This window comes from Odocoileus virginianus, chromosome 27, assembly GCF_023699985.2.
Source record: "Odocoileus virginianus isolate 20LAN1187 ecotype Illinois chromosome 27, Ovbor_1.2, whole genome shotgun sequence".
NCBI lineage: Eukaryota > Metazoa > Chordata > Mammalia > Artiodactyla > Cervidae > Odocoileus > Odocoileus virginianus.
In genome coordinates this window covers 29,295,463-29,318,315 of record NC_069700.1, presented here as the reverse complement: position 1 = coordinate 29,318,315, position 22,853 = coordinate 29,295,463, and the positions used below count along the sequence as shown (strand labels likewise).

At 47.3% G+C, this 22,853-nt stretch overlaps 1 protein-coding gene and 1 long non-coding RNA gene across 3 annotated transcripts in view; one reads left to right on the top strand and one right to left on the bottom strand.

Moving 5' to 3' along the window:
* The window catches only part of LRFN2 (leucine rich repeat and fibronectin type III domain containing 2), a 200,172-nt gene that overhangs the window by 56,452 nt on the left and 120,867 nt on the right, over positions 1-22,853 (bottom strand). The window lies entirely within an intron of this gene.
* On the top strand, positions 14,295-20,258 carry LOC110146758 (uncharacterized). 2 transcript variants are annotated; one of them, XR_002316634.2, is made up of 3 exons: positions 14,295-15,147; positions 16,598-16,757; positions 19,440-20,258. It is a non-coding gene; the product is annotated as an uncharacterized lncRNA (long non-coding RNA). The 2 variants fall into 2 exon arrangements; XR_002316633.2 differs by lacking the exon at positions 19,440-20,258 and adding an exon at positions 17,900-18,085 and having other exon boundaries at positions 14,296-15,147.

Here is a 22,853-nt window from a genome sequence, read left to right as displayed (position 1 = left end):
GGGGCTTGTCAAACCCTTTCACCCCTGGCCTGACGGGGTGAAGGCAGAGGGCATTTCCCAGAACCCATGCAGGGTTACAGCTACGGGAGAGAGACAGGGATGGATACAACCCACTGACCCAGCAACCAAATGTGGAAGCCAGAGGGCAAAGGATACTAGAGGAGGCAGTTCATATAGGCCGGCCCCCCGGGGCACTGGGCAGGGCAGATAAAGGGGGAAAGTTCACGTGGAGCAGCAGATGGAAAAAAAATCTGCACACACAGAGAGAGCCTTCTCTCTTGTCAACTTTCCCAGTGAGTTGTCGGATAATAAAAGTACTTGTAAGTGTAAGGAGAACCGGGAGGAAAAGGAGGAAGGGGAGAAAGAGGAGAGAGACATGAATCCATTGGAAACAATAAACCCCACAGACTCAAGGGCAGTAAATATGAATTCAATTTGCTTTTGCCATTTACACAGCCCAGCCTTCTTAAGCGCTGACAGGCTGATCAGATAAAAGTCGCTATTGCCACCAGGACGGCACATTTAAATTTTTATTGCAAACACCAGGCTCCATTACCCTGGGATTTGCTCTCTGCATTCCTAATGTTGTCTTTCTTCATGTCAGAGTAGGAGCACTCTGGCTCCCAGGGGCAGACTAATTCGGCAGGCAGAGTTTGGTGCAGGAGTTCTGAGACCTGGGTCCCATCCTGGCCCTGCCCGGGGCTTCAGCAAGCTGCCTCTCCTCTGCAGGGTTCGGTTTCCTCATCTGGGCAATTTGGCTGGATGGTGTGGGGGGCAGGGGGTGTGAGGGGTCGTCTATTCAAATCCATTTCCTGCCCCAGCCTGGCGAGATCTAGGTGGGGAGCAAAGGAGACTCAAACCAGCTGAGCACCCTAGCCCATTCCTAACCTGGTCCCTTCCTCACATGTGGGAAATGAGAGACCTTGGCTGCCTCCCTCTCCAACCTAAGGTCTGAAAATCTCAAAGAACTTCTCTTTTTACTTTTTTCTGTTTGCAGACTCATCTCTCCCTCTTTACCTCCTTCCTTTTCTTCCTGCTCCTCTTTCTCGCATAATCCTCCATCCTTCCCAAGTTCCCTCTGCCTGTATGCTTCATCCTCTCCTTCCTTTCTCCCTTGGCCTCCTCTCTGGAGATATTGGGATCGAGATCTGGAATGGTACAGTCAATCCCTCCCCACTATGACCTTCCACCCACCCCTACAGACAGGGGGATGAGCCTGATCACGCAGCAAGGGCTCAGTCGTTCCATCAGGCTTCCGTGGAGCACCTGCTCTATGTGGCAAGCAGGACGTGGGGATGAGGGTGGACAGAGTCAGATGGGATATCTCCCCTCTCTTCAAGAGGAGCTTACACACACATACTTGGATAACTGGGAGCCACCAGAAGCGGGGAGTGTGTAGAGTGCATCCGGCACTTTACACATGGCATCTCAGTTAAACCATTTGCTGCTGCAATACTATTTACCCATTTTACAGGGGGAGAAACTGAGGCTTGGGAAGCTTCTATAACTTGCACAATGACTGAAGACAAAAGGCAGAGCTGTAATTTCAGTCCAGATACGCCCTACCCTACCACGGATGGCACCGTCCTAACAGAATTCTTCAGAAGACATCCCTCCTAACTAGAGTGATGGAATCCCCCTTGGAGGAAGGGGCATAAACTGTGGTCTTGAAGGATGGGTGATAGGATATCAACAACTAAGGCTGATTCTCTTAGGGAGACTCTCCCAGAAGAACAAAGAATCACGGTACTCAGTAGACTGAGGAGGATTTAATGAAGCTGGGTAATTACAGAAACCTTTTAGAAGGAAGGCGCTTCTGAAGGCCCCAGTTTGAGAAGCACTGTGGTTAGAAGCTGGACTTGGAGGCACGTGGATTCCGGAGTCCAGTCCGGCCCCATAAAGGGCCAAGGGTTACCATTCACAAGCTGCGTGACCTTGGGCAAGTTGCTTCCCCTCCCACTACCTTGGTGTGCACATCTGTAAAACTGGATTATCTCACAGGATTGTGAACGCTGACTGGGTTCCCCCGTGTCAAACACCTCAGCAGGGCCACGCGGAGTGAAATCTAGTCATTGTAGGCTCCATGGGAGGAGTTAAGGCCAGGAAAGCTGGGGTCTAGGAGCAATAACTGAATCTTCCTCCAACCCAGCTGCTCGGATTCCAGGATTAGGCTTGAGGGTTGCTTTGGATGGAGCATGCCTCCAGCCCAGGAAAAATGTAGCCAGAAATGAAGAGAGAGTAATTTTTTTTTTTTTTAAGTGAAGGAAAGAGTCTTCAAAGCCAAAAGTGCTTAGAACCTATGAAAGTCATAATGAAGCTCTGCTCAGAGTATGTTATGGCCACTCACTACGGGGCCATAGAGAAAGTGTCCCCGCCTCTCCTCTCTTCTCACTCCAGGCTTCTTAGTAATTCCATCCCCAGCCTGTTTCTTGACACCAGTGACCCCACCAGAACAGCAGCCCCATGCTCTGTCCATTAGGCTTCCATCATTTAGGTGTTGGGCACATATTTATTGTCCTAAATCATTAAGCAGCTATAAATTTATTGAGCACCTGCTGTGCTGGGCACTTACAGATTTCTCAATAAACAGTTCCCTCCTGTCCTCTGGGAAACTGCAATCTACTAAAGGCAAGACAGAAAGAGCCAGCCCTGAGGGAAGTGGGAGAGGTGTGCCTGGCAGAGGACAAAGGACAGAAGCAAAATCTGCCCTGTCTCCTCATCCTGCAACTCACCCAGAAACAGGGGCTGTGTCTTCCCTCTGACCAGGGCTCCCTGAGGATAGGGCTGTGTCTCCCCTCAGACTGGGGCTCCCTGAGGGCAGGGCTGTGTCTCCCCTCAGACTGGGGCTCCCTGAGGGCACGGCTGTGTCTTTCCTCAGACTGGGGCTCCCTGAGGGAAGGGCTGTGTCTCCCCTCAGACTGGGGCTCCCTGAGGGCAGGGCTGTCTCTCCCCTCAGACTGGGGCTCCCTGAGGGCACGGCTGTGTCTTTCCTCAGACTGGGGCTCCCTGAGGGAAGGGCTGTGTCTCCCCTCAGACTGGGGCTCCCTGAGGACAGGGCTGTGTCTCCCCTCAGACTGGGGCTCCCTGAGGGTCAGGGCTGTCTCTCCCCTCAGACTGGGGCTCCCTGAGGGCAGGGCTGTCTCTCCCCTCAGACTGGGGCTCCCTGAGGGCAGGGCTGTCTCTCCCCTCAGACTGGGGCTCCCTGAGGACGGGGCTGTGTCCCCTCAGACTGGGGCTCCCTGAGGGCAGGGCTGTGTCTCCCCTCAGACTGGGGCTCCCTGAGGATGGGGCTGTGTCTCCCCTCAGACTGGGGCTCCCTGAGGATGGGGCTGTGTCTCCCCTCAGACTGGGGCTCCCTGAAGATGGGCTGTGTCTCCTCTCAGCAAATGCGGCTCCCTTGTACCCAAATCCTGTATTTCACTCTCATGATAATAACTCTTCATAAACACTCTGTTTATGCTTCTTTCGTGCAATAAATGAACACCTGGGACTTCCCTGGTGGTCCAGTGGTTAAGAATCTGCCTTGCAACGGAGGGGATGCAGATTTTATCCCTGGTCGGAGAACTAAGATCCCACTTGCTGTGAAGTAACTAGTCCACAAGCCACAACTATGGAGTCCTGATGCCACAACTAGAGGGTTTGTGAGACACAGCGAGAGGTTCCACAAGACGCATCGAAGATCCTAAGTGCCACCACTAAGACCCGACACAGCCAAATAAATAAAAGAAAAGAAAAAGAACTGAATGCCCAATTGACTTTTCATTAATCTCAAGCTCAGCATTCTCCCAGTTTGTGCATCCGTCTCCCCCATGTAAATGTGGGCATTCATTAGATTTAAAGTTGCTGTGATGTTACAATGTTAACTTCAGATTCAGAAGTGAGCCTCACCTTCAGTGTCTCTTCTTTCCCCAAACTTGGCTCCCTGTAGCATCATCTTAGGCATAGCTGTCACTGTCTGTTGATGCCTTCTCCCACCTGAACTAACTGGGGACCTGTGCTTAGAGAATCTTGAAAAAGTTTGTCCTTAAATTGGTATGTTTCTCAGAAGGCCAATGACTTGAATGTGGCTTCAGTAATCCTTACTCTTCAGCACTTGAAATGTACATGACACCATCACCATCATCAATATCATGCATCGTGATCTAATGGTGAACACTTTAGAGTAATCATTACTCTTTTACAGATGAAGCAAGTGAGGCTCAGAGAGGTGTCTAGGTGACTTGCCAAGTCCTCCTCTTAGTCGGTGGCCGCTGGTCCCTCTGGGTTGACAAAACGAGAGTTTTGTCAATATTGTCAGACTCGGGACCCTAGGACTCACTCATTCTCCAGGAGAGCCAACCAACAAAATGCAGATGGGCTGTAGCCCAACACTCAGCACAATCACTTTATTATCAAACACTTAACTGAAGGAGAATGGGGAGCTCATCTCAGAATTTCAGGGTGGGGGTTCCCTGCCCTGACATGTCAAAGGTCAGAGTGCTCTCAGAATTTGAGCACAAGTATATGAGAAGTCAAGGGGCTGGTTGTTTCTGATTGGTATCCTTCCTACTGGCCTTAGCCGGAGAGTTCGAATCACACCATCACTTGGCCTCAGGCTTCAGGGGGCTGCCAACACAGGGAAAGGATTCACACCTTCCTGCTATGAATTGGAGAAGTGGATCAGTGCTCGGTTGAGGCAATAAGTTTTATGCTTTCCTGTATACCTTGGCCGTTCAGTGTTCAGCAAGCCAGTGCTCCTTTTGAGATCCCAATTCAGGTAAGGTTAGGAAAATCATTATTCTGATAAATTAGGGGATCAGAGTGAACTTGAAGCTAAGGGGGAGCCATCCTTGTTCCGTGTGACCACAGCCAACCATGGCTAGCCTACCAACCTCTGTTGCCTCAAATGTACATGGGAGAGGAGTTTGGGAGCAAGGCGATCTCTGAGCCCTCTTCCACACTTAACCTTTCCTAATCCTATTCTTGCTGCAAGACTTTAAAAGAGCAAATAAATCAATGGTTAAACTATTAATGGCTGATTAGGTTAACTGAGAATTCTGCACTGCCTTAACCAAGGGAGTGAGTCCCTAATGAAATACCAGGCATTATCCCCTGACTTGTGGGAGTGGTATTTGTGAGACTGCAAGGCTGGAGAGAGTCTAATCATTTCTCCTAATTCACGTCACATAAGTGCCTCCCATCTTTTGACAGAAAACAGAACCAGAAAGGACAAATGCCTGTGGCTTAAGTTCTCATGAAGAGCTAAGGAGATTGGATGGAGGCTGCTTAGATAAGTAAAGGAGGACTCAGCCTACTTTGCTGAAGGAAGGAAGCAGGGCAACTTCCTTCTGTAGCTGAGTGGAGGAGTAGTGGAGAAGTCAGATTGGAGAGCTGAGAGGGCGATCAAATCAGTCAGCTCTCTCTTGATACACAGCATTGTGCATTTCCTCCATGCAGCAACAGTATGGAGCCTCTATAGTTATTATTAGTTGTCTTCTAATATCCACTCTCCCCTCCTCCCTAGTAAAAATTTCCAAGTGTTATTTGGCCACAAGACCATGCAGAATAAAGACTACATTTCCCAGCCTCCCTTGTATCTAGGTGTGGTCATATGATAAAATTTTATCCAATGATCTATAGACAAAACACTAGTATGTGATACCCTGAAAGTGAAAGTCATGTCCAACTCTTTGTGACCCCGTGGACTATATGGTCCATGGAATTCTCCAGGCCAGGATACTGGAGTGGGTAGACTTTCCCTTCTCCAGGGGATCTTCCCGACCCAGGAATCAAACCCAGGTCTCCCATATTGCAGGAGGATTCTTTACCAGCTGAGCCACAAGGAAAGTCCAAGAATACTGGAGTGGATAGCCTATCCCTTCTCCAGTGGATCTTCCCGACCCAGGAATCAAACCAGGGTCTCCTGCATTGCAGGTGGATTCTTTACCAACTGAGCTACCAGGGGAAGCCCTATGTGATACCCTATTGGTGTACTTTAAAAAAGGATACACCCTTCTTTGCCCCACCCCCCGCCTCTTCCTAAGAACTGGAATGCTGATGCATGGACAGAACTTGAGCAGCTGTCTTGGTCCATGAACTGGCAGCCATGTGTTGAGGATACAAAATTACAGAACAGAAGGAACCTGGGCACCTGGTGATCATGGCACCACTAATCAGTACTGGACTCTCTGAAGGTTTTGGCTTTTGTTTTAATTATAACTTAAAAAAATGTATAAGACATAAGAAGTTTCAAAAATAGTAGTGTTCCCATAGACACTTCACCCCACTTCTTCCCATAATAATATCTCACATACCCATAGTATCAATACATTTTTAAAGCAGGAACTTGACCTTATTACAGTGTAGTTCACTTGAATATAGACCTTATCCCTTGCACTTTATACATGAGAGAGAAATAAACGTCTTTTTCATTTAGGCTACTTGGTTTTGTTTTTTTATCACTCACAATGAAATCAATTTCTAACTGATATAATTTCCAAAAGGTATAGATGGCATCCAAACTCCACCCCTGAGAAAGGCACATGATAGGCAGAAAGAGCTGGTCCAGATACAGGGAACAACCAGACAACCTTCAGGGAAATATGGAGAAGTCCTTTCAAACAGTGGAAGGCATAGGACTATCCAGCCATCTTCCTTTGATGGTGCTGGTGAACGGACTGTCCTCTCCCACCTCCTTGTTCCACCACTGCCCTCGGCAGGCATCCCTGTCCCCACGCTTAAATCTATGCTCATCTTTCTCTTGCTGGATCCACCTCCACCCCCACCTCTTACCTATGCAGAGCTCTGCATCCCCTGCTAATTCAGGGAGACCTGAGATGCTCATTAGTGTTGCTGGTTCCTGGCCCATCAGAGTCACATGTCAGGACAGGGAAGCGAAGGCGGGTGACATTTGTTGGTATTTTCAACTCGGGTGAAAACAAACAAATTGAACTGGAGTTAAATGTCAAAGGCTCCTGAGCGTGCTGCCTGGGAGGGAGGGAGGACCATCTCCACGGGGGGACAGGCTTCTCTGTGTCCCTGAGGGGGTGTGTGTGGGCGATGCAGCTGTGTTGGAAGTCTACCAGGAAGGCTGAGTGGGCTGTGTTTGTCAAAGTCCACCTTCATCCCACCATGGGCTGTCTAGTTGGACATGGGCAGTCCCCCAGGGAGGACATGCATTCGTTACCCATTGCTTCACCCAGAGAACATTTACTGAGCAAGCACTCACTACATGCAAAAGACTCTACAAGAGGGGCTGAGGGGTAACTGATGATGAGACAAATATGGCTGGTCCCTGCCTCCTGGGAACAGGCCTCCCTTAGAGAGAGCAGAAAGCATCTAAACATACAATGTAAGAAGAAAATGGTCATCCTCGTCAGGGGTACAATGCTCTTTGGGTTCTTAGACAAAGAGGGAAGGAGAAATCAGGGGTGGATTTCAAAGGGTTTGCCACCAGGCTTGAAGGATCAACATTTAGACATGCACAGAGGAGGGTTTAAGGGGACAATCAATTCAAAGATAGCACAAGCCACGTCTACCCACATTGCTATCAGCTTTACTATCATTGTTACCCCCAAACTGGATGGAAATACACTCATGGAGCTGAATGCACATGATGTAACCCAGTAAGGAAGGGTTTCTGGGGTCCATGAACTTATTGGAATTGTGTGCGGAATTTTGTGTAGTCAAGCACTTTTATGGGACGAATATGCATAGCCTCCACCAAATTCTGCAAAGTAGAGGTGATTTCCCCCTAAGTTGAACCCCTATTCTAGAAGCTGGCAAGAAATAAGGCCTTGCTGGATCTCATACTATGGCTTGTCTAAATGGATCCACTCCATGAAGAGCAGGTTGGAGATTTCTAAATGCAGCCCTTCCTTCACAGACTCTATTCCTGAGATCTGATTTGGAGAGACTAAACCAGTTCTAGCCCCAGCCCCAGCCCCAGCTCGGGGAGGGGGACAGGAGGCAGAGAACAGGGTGAGGGGTGGAGTCCAGGTAGGGCCAGCTCTTCTCCAAGGAAGCAGCATCCTCTGCTTAGGTTCAGCCCTGCAGTGATTGAATTATCCACCCTTTCACTTAATGAGCATCTCTCTGGACTGGCCATGAGACCTGTGTTCAGGAGAGCAGACATTTCATTAGGAGAATTCAGTGGTGCTGTGTTGATCCTGGTTTCCTGACAATTACAAGGAGGAGCCAGAGTCCTAAGCACCATCCTTTTGTGAGCCTTGCCTCGCTCAAAACATGCAAGCTCTCATCCATCCCCTAGTCTCACGGGCAGCACTGTGTGACCGGGGAGGCAAGAAAGCCCTTGTAGGGGTCGCCAAAGTACATGAAGGCCTAGTGGGGCTGTGGTTTGGGGCCTGGACCACTCTGGCTGCTGAGAGAGGATGAGGAGGCACGTCACTTCTCCCTTCCAGACTAGGAATGAGCAAGAACTGCATGGGTGGCTGGTGGACAGTCTTCCAGGAACCATCACTCCTTCATCTTGTCACTTCCAAGGGTACCTCTCCCAGTGAAAATGACATTATGGACATTCCAGGTCACCATCAGGATCACCATTATCTTCCTTGCTACACAGGAGAAGCAGAGACACAAGAAAGAGGCCAGGGGCATTGACGGAAAACCCTGGAAGGTTGGTTAAAGTGATCAATCTTACCTCCTCCGTGAAGGTCTTCTGGAAACAAAGGGTGAGACACACACCAGACTTGTTGTGTAATGTGACAGTGCATGGGTTTCCAAGGTGGCGCTAGTGGTAAAGAACCCACCTGCCAATGCAGGAGACACAGGAGATGTAGGTTCGATCCCTGGGTCAGGAAGACCCCCTGGAGGAAGGCATGGCAACCCACTCCAGTATTCTTGCCTGGAGAATCCCATTGACAAAGGAGCCTGGTGGGCTACGGTCCAGAGGTTTACAGAGTCAGAAACGACTGAACTGTCTTAGCATGCATGCACATACTTAACAGTGCAGTTGGGAGTTCTTCTAGGCCAGCCCGCTTACCATCCATGGTATCAGCTGACCTCAAGGCCAGAGTCATGGCTGTTCAGCGTCATAAGTCCAAGGCCACCTAATCCTGAGTCCACCATGCCATCAGTCGGCTCCTGCAAGACCATTAGCACGAAGCACCAAAGAACCACATCAGCTGTCAAAGCCACAGCAGCCAGCGGTGACACCAGTCAGGATTATAACGTCCCTGTCCACACTGGTGAGCTCTGGGCCCAGCTGGACTCTCACCTCAGGGCATCCTGGGTGTGGTAGAGAGAGGTGCACTTTGGTCTTTGGGTCTGTAGTGTGTGCAGGGAGCCTGTCCCAAATTCTCTACATCAGAAGTGAGAACTGAGGGATTAGACACACCTGATCATTCCATCGGGTCCAGAAGAAATTACAGATGGGCGACAGGGGCTCTGAATGGAGCCACACAGGCCACCAACAGAAGAGAAATGACTGATGACATCAGCAAGGCTCCCTGCAGTCAACCGTGAACAAAGGGAATAATCCTTCCTCCTGGCTGTTGCTGCTATTTAGTTACTCAGTCGTGTCCGACCCTTTGTGACCCCGTGGACTGTAGCCCACCAGGCTCCTCTGTCCATGGGATTCTCCAGGCAAGAATACTGGAGTGGGTTGCCATTTCGTACTCCAAGGAATCTTCCTGACCCAGAGACTGAATCCACATCTCTTGCACTGGCAGGCAGATTCTTTACTACTGAGCCACCAGGAAAGCTTCCTTCTTGCCCACACCTCCCTATAGCACGGGAAGAGGAACAGATACAGAGAGAGGGAGGGAGGGAGTTAGAGAGAAGGATAATATGAGAGAGAGAAAAAGGGGAGGAAGGAAGTTGGGGAAGCAAGGAGAGAGAGGGAGAGAATTAGAAATGAATACATGGAGCTTTGGAAACAGACACACTGGCTCCCAAGGGCAGGAGGCTGGTTGTAGCTTAAGCTACCAATGCAGAAACAGGATCCTGTTGTCAAGTACAGGCGATGAAGCTGTAGGTGATTTCTTTCCCATGGGGGATGTTCCATGGCCCTGCTTCACCGTGATTCACCACTGCAGGTGGACCCAGTGAACAATCAGCTGTGCTTCCCTATGTGTGTCCTATAAGCTACTGTCACCCTGGAAAGTCACTGGTTGTGTCTGGAGCTTGGAAGGAGAAGGAAGACGGGAAAAGGAGAGGTGAAGAGTGAGGCTGTGGCAACATTGTGATGGAGAAAGCAAGATGTGACTGGCCAGCCCCGATAGTCTCAGTGACATCCCACTATGGAGGATGGATGAAGTCTCAGCTCTCTCTAGCTTGAGGGATTTAAGAGGGAAGCATCCTTATAAACAGCACTGCCCCACCACACCCATGGCCACCACCCTTAGCAATGCCACTCCCCCATCGTAACTCCCCAGTAGTGGAAGTCCCCCCTCATTCCCTTACCCAGACAGTCACAGACACACACAACTCTCTTTGAGTCTGGCTTTGTTGTCCAGATGCTTCTTTCCTTTAGGTTCAAAACTCCCTCTTTTCTTCCCCCCCAAAGGCATTTCCCCAAGGGAAGTGTGGTCAGGACTGGGTGTTTTGCAGAAGGGCTTGAAGCTATAACTTACTGATCCTTTACAGGGTCTGATTTGCTGGGGGCAAGTTTCATGTCCAGGATCAGAAAGTCACTCATACTGACTATCCTCTAGAGCAAACTAATGTCAAGGTTGTCACAGACATGCCAGAGCTCAAAGTCAATAGGTATGTAAGCCCCATCCATCATTCATCAGGTTCAAACATCCACCAGCCTCCCCCTGATTCAGGTTAACCCTCAGTCCCCATGAGCTTTTGTGCTTGACTAACTCTCTGCTCCATGTCATCCTGTTAGGAGTGACCCTGTTCAGCTGGGATGCTCCAGACCAAGAGGATGGACTGCTAGATCCAGTGGGCAGGGGAAAAGTCAGAACTTCATTACTTCAAAATCCCCTCATTATCTAATGTTCTCAACCTTTTCCATAATTAAGAAAATGCAAATGAAAACATCTGAATATCATCTTCCATTGAGAGGGTGATAAAGACGGTTAATATCCAGTGCTGTGAGGCTATAGGCAAATGAGCACAACCAAATACTGTTGGGGTGGTGGGGAGAGGGGGTGCAAATTAGGATAGATTTCCTGGAAGACACTCTGGCAATACCTACAGAAATTCAAACGACATCCACTAGTCCACATCTAAGAAGTTAATTTTACATAGATACTTGTACATCTGCACAAAGAAGTAGATACAAGGATTTCATTACAGAATTGTTCACAACAAAGACTTTATAGGATTTAAATGTTCACCTATAGCACATCTATATATGAAATGCTGAGTTGCCAAAACCTAATGTATCATGAGATCCTATATGTACTCAGAAAAGGACACACACTTTGTCTGTATGTCTATCTATCTACCCACCTATCTTTGATTTATAAGCCAGACAGTTTTTGGAAGGTCACAAAAAAATTGTGGTTTCTCTGGGAACTATACTTGGAAATCTAGGGCATAAAAAAGACTTTCATTTTATCATTCATACTTTTTTTTACTGTGTCCATTCTTTATTTAAAGGTACTACCTCTATGATAAAAAAAAGTAGTTATAAATATCTTGATTCCCCTCATACACCATGTTATCATTGCTCCAGCCTTTGAGCCATTTCCTCCACGTGGACCACAGCAGGGGCTCTCCGTTGCCCTTGCCCTCCCTCCTCTGTGAGTGGCTGCCTTTGCATCACCACGGGATTAGCGTGTATCACTCTACCAAACACACCGTGGTCTCCCGGCCTCACCTGCCTCCCAGATCATTAGCTGCAGCTCAGTCACCACCCTGGCAGAACACTTCCATGCAGACAAGCGTGGCCTGGAATCACACCCCAGGCCATGGGACCTGGCTTCTAGAGCAGCTCCAGGAAGGGGCCAGTGGAAAGCAGAAGATAGGAGAAAGCCAGACAGCCAGCTTTCTCTATCGCCTCTTCCCTTCAAAGGATGGATTTCCCACACAACCTGTCCAGAGAAGTTTTGCCTGGCTAAGCAGGTTTGTCTGATGCTCCCTTGTGGGCTGCTGTGAAGCCATGGCCATCACAATGACGGTGCCCCATCACCATGCATGCCTCCCATCCTTCCCTGCCTTTCTCCCCTTTGCCCTCACTCTCATTGCCCTGGGACTGTACCTCCTAAATAAGCATCAGCACTTCATCCCTGCCCCAGGCTCTCATTTCTAGGAACCTCAGGCAAAGATAACCACTCCAACAATTATTGCTTCTAGGCTTCTTTGCGTCTTTCATATTTAGGGTACCAGAGAAGACCCAATCTTTGTGGAATAGAGTTCAGCTTGAACTGAAACCTCTTGGATACTGTGGTAGGAAGAATGCTCAGATGGCCTCCAAGAGGCTCAGCTCCTGTAGAATTCCCTCCCCCTCAGAGTGAGGAAGTAGAATATGGGGACTTTGAACAAGCTGGCATATTACTCCCATGATTATGTTACATTATAAGACATAAGAGTTTTGTGGATGTTACTGTAGAAGGTCCCTAATCAACTGACTTTGACTTTGAGTTAATCAAAGGGGAGATTATACTGCATGGGCCTGATTTAAACAGGTGAGCCCTTAAAAGGGATTCAGCCCTTTCTAAGATCAAAGAGATTTCTCCTGCTGGCCTTGAAGGTGCAAACTGCCATGCTGTAGAGGGGCCATGTGGCAGGGGACGGCAGGCAGGCAGGCTCTAGGAGCTACGGGATTCAGCCAACAAGAGAGCAGGGGCCTCGGTCCTACAGACACAAGTAACAACAGGTAACAACAATCTGAGAGAGCTTGGGAGCGGATGTCTTCCTAACTGAGCCTCCAGGTAAGAATTCCTTCATTTCAGCCACATGAGATTCTGAGCAGAGGATCTACAAGACACAGCAAGGCAATACATCAGTGTTATTTAAGTCACAGTACTTGGGGGGTGTGTGTGTGTGTGTGTGTGTGTGTGTGCGCGCGCGCGCGCGCTCAGGCACTCAGACATGTCCTACTTTTTGTGGCCTCATAGACTGTAGCCTGCCAGACTCCTCTGTCCATGGGATTTTCCAGGCAAGAATACTGGAGTAGATTTCTATTTCCTCCTCCAGAGGATCTTCCCGACCCAGGAATCGAACCCTCATCTCCCGCATTGGTAGGCGGGTTCTGTACCACTAGCACCACCTGGGAAGCCCTGGTTATTTGTTGTACAGGATTAAATCTAACCCAGATATCCAGAAGTGTGAATTCTTTTCAGACTAAAAAGAGGAGGCACAGAGAGTCAGAAGAAAATGAAATCATACCAGGGGAATTGGATCGAGGAAAGAGAGGCTGAAGGAAATCAGGCTCAGGCATGCTGACAAATTTGTTTCCTAAGCTGGAAATAGCCAGACTTGATAACTACTCTGGATACTAGTAATTGCTGCTATCTTTGTGTCTTCTGCTCTCACATACAGGAGTAAAATAATGGTGAGGATGATGACGACGACGATGATAGTACAATGGTAACCCCTTAGTTTGCACAGCTCTTTATAGTTTAAAAAAAAAAAACAAAACAAAAAACCTTGTACCTTTGTTTGCACGTTTGATTCTCCAAGAACTCCGGAGAGAATATTTTCATCTTCATTTTACAAGTGAAGAAAATGAAAACAGAGAGTTAAAGCCTCTCTGTGGTTACATCATTATTAAATGGTTGTCCAGAGCTCAAGGCTCATGGGTGCCTCCAAGGAGGAAGAGAAAAAGAAGAATGAAGAAGGAACAGCTCTGTTCCTTGGGTCAAGGCCATGAGAACAAGTCTGAAAGGCAGCCCTACTTAATGCTTACTTAGAGGAATTTTGCACCTGGGGAAAAATGGCATTCCAGAGTTCCCCTCACCCCGTACCTGCTTTTCTCTAGCCAGTAACAGGTCAACCATACAGCCCCTTCTGTTTTTCACTCAGTGAAGGATTAGACTGGTCAGCCTCTCTCCCCTCTGGGCATCCCACTCTCTCCCTTCTGCACCTCCGCTCCCTGTCTTCTTTTTCCTCCCCGTCTTCCCCTATTGAAACATACCTGTTCTGATTCCCAGTCTCTGCCCACTAAGAATACCATCACCATATGGAGGTGTGAATGAATGATGGTTGTACATGCCTGTCTCCAAGCCAAGAGAAAGTGTGCATTTTAAGAGGGCTTTCCCACGGCTCTAATCCAAAAAAAGAGATTGTAATTATGTGTATTTGGGGCCTTGAAATATGAGTAAGCTGCCTGCTCTGCAAGAAAGCCTAGCATCTCACAAGAAGTTTCTGGGTATGGAATTAACCTTTTTCTCCCCCAAATGATTATCTTATCATAATTACAAAGGTAATTATTTGTTGTTATTCCTAGGAAAAAAAAAATAGGTGGAGCTTGCCTTATTATCAGACTAGGGTTACATCCGAAATGAGAAAACTCTTTAAAAAGCTTGCTGTTGCTGTTCAGTCTTAAAATTGTGTCTGACTCTTTGCAGCCCCATGGACTGCAGTACTCTTCCCTGTCCTTCATTATCTCCCGAGTTTGCTCAAACTCATGTCCATTGAGCTGGTGATGCCATCCAACCATCTCATCCTCTGCTGCCCCCTTCTCCCGCTGCCTTTAATCTTTCCCAGCATCAGGGTTTTCCCCAATGAATCAGCTCTTCTCATCAGGTGGCCAAATGTATTGGAGCTTCAGCTTCAGCATCAGTCCTTCCAATGAATATTCAGGGTTGATTCCTTTAGGCTTGACTGACTTGTACTCCTTGCAGTCCAAGGAATTCTCAAGAGTCTTCTCCAGCACCACAATTTGAAATCATTTAAAAAAAAAAGCTTTGTGCCATTATTCCCCGTGAGATCTTAAGCAAAACACTTGTGTTCAATATGTCTAATGTTCACCCATACCCATCTCTTCCCAGTTTCAGACAACACTTCTCAGCTCCCTTGCAGGTCTGTGAGCTCTGTGACTATGTCACAATGGAATGTGAGCAGGCTGTGCATCATCATCAGACATGATTACCTAGTCTCTCTCTTGCTCTGCTTTGAGGACCAAAGAGCTGGCTTCATGTTCCAGATGATGAATCTACAAGAAGATGGAGCCATCATCATCCTGGATCTCTGAGGACCACATGGAAGACAGTTGCCCTGAAGAGTCTCTCAGGCCCCTTTTACTTTGTATGGGTAAGAAGTAAACTTCTGTTGTGTTCGGGCACCAAGATCAGGGGCTGCTTGTTATTAAAGCATAACTAGCTTATCCTAATGAATACATCTAATTTCACTGAGCCTGTCTTCTCCTTGATGATATGGAGAAAATCTGCCAGCCTTCATCCTAGGGTAGCCACGAGGAACAGATAAAACCACAGAAACCGCTTTGCAAACGTGAACCAGTATCAGGTTAGAGCAGAGAATGGGTGGTTCACCAGAAGGGAGGTTTTGCTGACACTTGGTTCTGTTCCTCCACGTGAGCAGAGTTGGTCCTGGTGCAGGAGGCAGGGAGGGCTGGGCAGTGGACATTCTCATGAAATGAGGTCCTGCTTAAGAGCAGCAAAAGCCCAGCCATCTCAGAAAACAGCAACACATGTTCCTTTTAGTGCTCAGCTCTACAGCTGTCCTGGGTTTTCCAGGTGGTGCAGTGGTAAAGAATCTAGCTGCCAACGCAGGACAAGCAAGAGATACAGGTTCAATCCCTAGGTTGGGAAGATCCACTAGGAAATGGCAACCCACTCCAGTATTCTTGCCTGGGAAATTCCATAGATAGAAGAGCCTGGCAGGCTATAGTCCACGAGGTCACAGAGAGTCGGACGCGACTGAGCACACACCACAGCTGCATAATTGGGCTCTAAGTTCTGGCTTCACTGGGAGGTGATGGTCCAGAGCAATGGGAAATAACTCTCAGCTGCCTCTATTTCCTCAACAGTCAGAGCAGAAACACTCACACTCAGATTCCTTATGCTAACAGAACCCATCCCTTTCCCAGGACTCCACTGGGCACAAAGTACTAGCCAGAGACTATTTCCCAGCCCCTTGTAGGGTGAGGTGTGACATTGTGATCTTGTATTTTGAAAGGAAAGTGTGAAGAAGTGATGAGTGCAACTTCTGCATTGCTTGCTCTAAGGAAGAGCCTTTAATCTTAGCTTTTCTTTCCAGTCCCCACGTGTTAGAAAGCAAATGTGCCAGCCACACAGCTCCAACCATGCAAATGAGCACAATGCTCAGGGAGAGTTGAGCCACAAGATGGAAGGAACCTGGGTCTGAATACTCTGTCAATCACAGTAGTCCCACCAGCCTGAACCAACTAGACTGTTATATGAGAGTAAAACACACTTTCCTCTTGTTTAAGCCACTCTCTCAGGACTCTATAACAGCAACTTCACCTTTACCTAATTGAAATGCTGGGTGAAAAGAGGCTGCAGTGAATGCTTTAGTTTATTTCACACATGCTTTCTAAGAACCCATAGGGCCAACTGCAACAGAAGCAATCTTTCCTGTTTATGGAAAGTGGCTAAAGATTGCTTCTTCCCTAAAAAGGAAAGCCAGGTTCTTCTCCTAGGCAGGCAGGCTGGGGGCTCTGAAGAGTCTAGTGATCTGTTGCCCCCATCAACTGACACTCCTCTTTCCCTATTAATCCAAGGGAACTATATCTCCAGCTTGGCTGCCACATTCTCAACAAAGTGGACAAGAGTTTATGATGGAACTGTCAAAGGAGTAAAGTCTTAGACCAGAGGAGCTGCATGGAAAAGAATGACACAGGCCCCCTGGTATCCCTGCCCAGGGGTGATAGATGGGATAAGGTAAGAGACTTGGGGAGGATGTGAGTAATGTATAACTTGTTTGTAAATTGCAGTGAAATTGGAAACATTTTTTATGTAAATAGAGATATTTTAGGTACAGATACAAACATGCGCCCTTTGTCTTGATGCACAGCCCACCGTTTCTTGCTTCCTAACGGCCTCCATCCCCTCTCAGTCCTATCTTATCAGTCTTTTAGGGCCCAGAACAAATGCTACCTCTTTCCCTTGAAAAATCTACGTGTTTTCCACACCCAGATCAATTTCTCCCTTCTCCAAATTGGTAAAGCACTTATCTGTGCTTCCTTGGGGACCCTTGGAACTGTGTACCTTGTAGATGAGTTGATGAAAATCCATAATGAAGGCTTGTAGAGTGGCCGGAGAGAGGACATTTTAATGAGAGCATCTAATGTCTGTCTCTGGCTTTCTGCTAAAGGACTCAAATGTATGCTCACTTGATTTTTTAAAGTTAACATTTTTATTTTTTTGGCTGCACTGCACAGCGTGTAGGATCTTAATTCCCTGACTAGGGACCAAACCCATGCCCCCTGCATTGGAGGCATGGCATCTTAACCACTGGACCACCTCGGGAGTCCTTCTCATTTGATTTTTATGTCAATCCTAGAGTCAGCTGCTATTGTTATCTCCACTTTAAGGATAAGGAAACTGTGGCACCAAGAGGTTAAGGAACCCATGGTCACCCAGCTAACAACTGGTGGAGAAGTGATTCCAACCCAGTAGAGAGCTGACAGTTATGGTCACTGCACACCGCTGCCCTCATTCATGAGAGGGACAAGCGGATACCCAAGAAGCTGGGCACAAGGGAAGTGTTCATGACAGAGGAGCTGGCTGCAGACGGGAGCAGGAGCCCCTGTGTTCAGAAGCCCCTGGGGCTTGTGTGTGGAGAGCCATCACGTAACAGCAGGCTTGAGTTTTGAGCTACTCAGCTGAGACAGCAAAACAATTCTGCCAATTAAGTCAAACATCTGGTCAATGTAGTGAAAAATCAGTCACAAGGGGGTCTGGCCATAGACCCAGGGCTCCTTCCAGGCAGTAGATTCTTCCCCAGGTCCCAGGTGATGGAAGTGAGGCTTCCCTAGTTCCCAGACCCTAATTTGCATGCTCTCCTTTGATTGGCTGGGGAGATTCACACCTAATGCGGCCCTAAGGAGAAGGAGAGCAAAGGAGGGACAAATCCTGTGGGCTCTAAAAAGCACGTCAGAATGGAGAGCTGCATTCACCGCAGATCCAAAAAGCACATTCCCAAGCTGGGTGGTAAATTCTGTACTGCCTGCTGTAGAAATGCAAATTGCCATAATAAATGCCGATTATCCCAATTACCTCTAATTGTCTGGCTTGTGTAGCAAGAGCATTACCATAGGAGAGACCGATAAGGGAACCGGTGTATTTAGCAGAACACCCTATCCTGGGAGTTGGGTTACAAATGAAGTAGGTGAGCTGGGCCAGGAAGCCCCCTCTGCGGTCCCTGGGAGCGATGTCGCAGAAAGACATGGGGGCTTCACAGTCTCCCAGCTGCTTGGGGACAGCACTGATGCAGTGACATCTTTATGCAATGGTCATTAAATGCTATTTTAAAAATTGGCCGTGTGCTGGAGAGATAAGGGCAGAGAATATATGCTTGTTCTCCATGCCTCCTTCCTTCTGGCCAGCTGGGTCTGCAGAACAGCTAGGGGGGAAGGGAGGCTATCGGATGGAACATGACATTATTTTCCATCATTGTAATGTAACATTTGATTCATCCATTTATTTAATCAACCAGCTGGGGCAAGCATACACTATATACCCAGCATCTGGAAACACAGAATTTTAGAGCCAAAAGTGACGTTAGAAACTATGCCCACTCTGTGTACACAACCATCATACCAGGTGATTTCATTCCTTCCAGTAGCAAATAATTTCTTGAGTTTCTATCATGTGCCAGGCACTGCTCTAGGCACCAAGGACAGACACAGCAGTGAATAAATGAGACAAAACAGAGGAGAGACAGAGAATAAATGAGTTAAACAAAATAGAGATTACTACAAGGCAGTAAGTGTTGAGAAAAAACAGGCAGGGGAGAGGATGGAGATTCTTGATGACCGGACTTGAGATCGAAATGCAAAGTAATCAGGTTGACATGAATGAAGATGACATAAAACCTGAAACTGTAGCAGAAATGATAGACTGGCCCTGCCACTAAAAACACACATGCTTTTAGTCAATAACTGAATAAACTAGAGAAAATGTGGTACAAGACAGAAACATGTGGTCCCCAGTTATCGACAAGTACATTAGCTAAGGTCATATGTGTAGTTATGTACGCTCATTTTTTATTAGCTTAGGTAAGATCACAAGGCTTGCTGGGACCTCTTAATTCTCTTACAGTATTGATTAAGGCAGAGTAAATGCAAAATGCACGATTTGCACACACCCTTGTGAAATTAAAACCTCTCCATTCACTGATAGAGCAATAATTACTACAAGGAGCTAAGGGCACCTCAGCTAAACCAAGCAATGATTTCATTTGCCCACAGAGAGGAAACAGGACCTCAGCAAGGAATCTTCACCTTGGTTGGGTCCAAGGATGGAAGCTTTGTGGGGTCAGATGATGGAGGAGGCTCCAAAGATGACTGGATTATGAGGGAAGCTATCTAACTGCTTTCATACTCTCTTGCCCAATTCCAGGTACAACCATGGGGCTTTGGTTGAAGATGTCTCCTTCAGAGATATGGGGACCCCCTTCCAGGACACCCCCCAGGTGCCCTCAGTACCCGATTCACAGCCTCCCTGCCCTAAGCCCTCTCAGTCTGGAAAAAGCCCCAACACTACATTCCTCGCTTCCCTCTTCCATCCCAAACTTCTTTGCTGACATCCTGGTAAAGCAGTTCCAACTCATCAACGGGACCACAGTGCATACAAGCTCAGGGATATCTCACAGATGACAGCACCTGACAGTTTATAACGTTTTGTGTCCATTATTTTAAGTCCTCACAAAAATCCTACATCACTGTTTATGGAGAAGGGCACCCAGGTCCAGAGGAAGAGTCTAAGTAACAAAGAATGGAAGCCAGGCCAGTCTGGTCACAATGCACGTGGCCACTATTACCTCATCATGACCAGTTGCTTCCAGAGTCCACGATGCCCTTGTTTGTGGCTGGGCATATGGCTTCTAGAAAGAAGGCTTCTACCAGCCCTTCGTGCAACTAGGTGTGGCCACATGACTGAGCTCTGGCCATAGAGGTGTAAGTGGTAGGGGTAAATGCAACTTATAAGAAGTGTCCTAATGATACAAATGAACTTATTTACAAACAGATACAGACTCACAGACTTAGACAATGAATTTATGGCTGCCAGTGGGGAAGGATGCACAAAAGGGACAATTAGGGAGCTTGGGACTGACATGTCTATATTTAAAATGAATAACCAGTGAGGTCCTAATGTATAGCACAGGGAATTCTGTTCAATCTTTTGTGGCAGCCTGAATGGGAGGGGAGTTTGGGGAGAATAGATACATACACATGTATGGCTGAGTCCCTCTGCTATCCACCTGAAACTCCCACAACATGGTTAATCAGCTATATACTCCAATACAAAATAAAAAGTTAAAAAAAAGAAGGGTCCTTACAGGAAAATGTGATACACTCTTATTAGAATATAATTTGGTCTTCATCCTGGTCCTGGCTCAGAGGTCCTACAATCCTTTGTAATTTCCTGTGATGAGAGTCATAAAGGTATCTTTTGCTCTGTTAATGGTACTTTTGGAAAACACCTAAGGATGGGGGCTGGTTGCTAGAGGAGTCAACCATTTGGTTAGAGCTTGAACTTTCAGTCATACCCTCCTGACCTCTTGGAAAGGGAGTGGTACTGAATCAATCACTGGTAGCCAAAGATGAATCAATCATGCACGTATGACGAATCCTCAGTGAGAAGGGTCTGGAGAACTTCCAGGCTGGTGAACACCTGGTACTGGACATGGACGTTCCCCGCCCCTTCCCACACATCTTGCCCCATGCACCTCTTACAAATGGCTGCTTCTGAGTTATGTATATATTTCTATAGGAAACTGGTGAACTAGGAAGTAAAATGTCTCTCTGAGTTCTGTGAGCTGCTCTAGCAAATTAATGAAATCCAAGGAGAGGACTGTGGGGAACCTCTAATCAATAGTCAGTTGCTCAGAAGTGCAGGAAACAAACTGGACTTACAGCTGGTGTCTGAAGTGGGGGACAGTCTTGTAGGACTGAGCCCTAAGCTGTGGGATCTGAAACTATTAATATCTCCAAGTAGATTGTGTCAGAATTGAGTTGTAGAACACACAGCTGACTTTGAGAAATTTGGGGTAGAAAAAAAAACACACATTGGAATTAGTGTCAGAATCATAGAAAGTTTGGGTGGGTCCTTCCTGGTATGTGGAATGTAGATGTGACGGCTGGAGCTGCACTGGCCATTTTGGGCCAAGAGGTGAGCTTGGAAATGGAGGCCATAGTTACCAGGGCAACAAGGTAGAAGGAGGCCCAGTAGCCTATCTGGGCTTTTTATGTAAAATGGAATAAACTTCTATTGTCCAATTTGGATTTTCTGTAAGTCAAAGTCACACTTCATCCTAAATAATGTTTCATCTACAAACACAGCTGGCTTTAGAACACAGAGATAATCTTTCTACCTCTGCAACCAGAATCCTAATCTGAAGGCTCTTCTTCTCTCTTCTGGACCACTGCAATAGCTCCCTTCTTCCAGCCCTGCTATTTCATACACCAGGGAGGGACAGAGGCACCTACCAAGTATGCCCATCTGGCTATATCTCTTCCTGTCTCAAAACCTTCAGTGGTTTCCGCTTTGCTATAAGATAGCGCTCAACCTCTTCCGGTGGGAGATAATACTCCATGACCACTCCCCACCTAGCTCTGCAGAGGAGTTCCCACAGTCCCCGCCAAGTGTTGTAAGCCAGGCTGCTTACTCCACTCCATCTTCTCTGCATGCATCATGCCATTGCTTCCCCAGGTGTGTTTGTTCATGCCATCTCCTCCATCAGGAACAGTAACCGGCCCCTGTGATCTGGCCAACTCCTAAATGTCCTTTAATGTGGACTCAGGCTTTAGCACTGCAGGATACCTTCTCTGATCTACCCCTGATCTACACTCCAGACCACATAACTCTGGTTCAGGCCTATGCTAAACAGACCACACTACGTTATAACCATCTTCTATGCGTCTCCCCTTCACAGAGTAGGGACTGGCATCAATTTCATCATTCTCTCACTGGGACTTGGTAACGACCTGGCCAAATCAGACATTCATATTTTTGATGAATAAATAGATGAATTAATTGTAGCAGATTCTGTTGATGAGTGGCCCATATCACCTCAGGACCATTCCCATGCTTGTTGATGCCTTCATACTCCAAGCATCTGGGACTCTATCTAAAAGCTTTCTCTGGGCTAGGGCAGACAGACAAGAAATGCTGAGAAATTACTTTCCCCTGTAACCAGTCTTGGATGGGGGTGGATAAATACTCTCACTTTCTCACTCCTTGTGTGGAACAACTCTGAGATGTGATCTATATAAATTCCTTTGGTGGGCTCCTCAAAGATGTCCACATCCTAACCCTGTGAATATGTTAGGCTATGTGACAAAGGGGAATTAAGATTGCAGATGTAATTAAGGTTGCTAATCAGCTGACCTTAAAATAGAGATAACCCTGGAATATCTTGGTAGGTCCAATGCAATCAAAAAGATACTTAAATGTGGAAGAGGGAGGCAGAATAGGAGGTCAGAGTGGTACAGTGTTAAAAACTCTGTGGCTGCATCTGAAGGATGAGGCCATGAGCCAATGAATGTGGGCAGCCTCTAGAATCTGGAAAGGGCCAAGGAGAGGATTCTGCCCATGAGCTTTCAGAAAGGCAGCATTGCCAAGACCTTGATTTCAGCCCCGTGTGAACAAGTGTGGAGTTCTGCACTATAGAACTATAAGGTAATACATTTGTTCTTTTAAGTCACTACGTTTATGGAATTTGTTACAGCAGCTACAGGAAACTAATACACTCCTAGAGCTCCCCAGTGGGACTGAGTCCCAGTTGTTCAAACCAGTAATTTGGTCATTAAC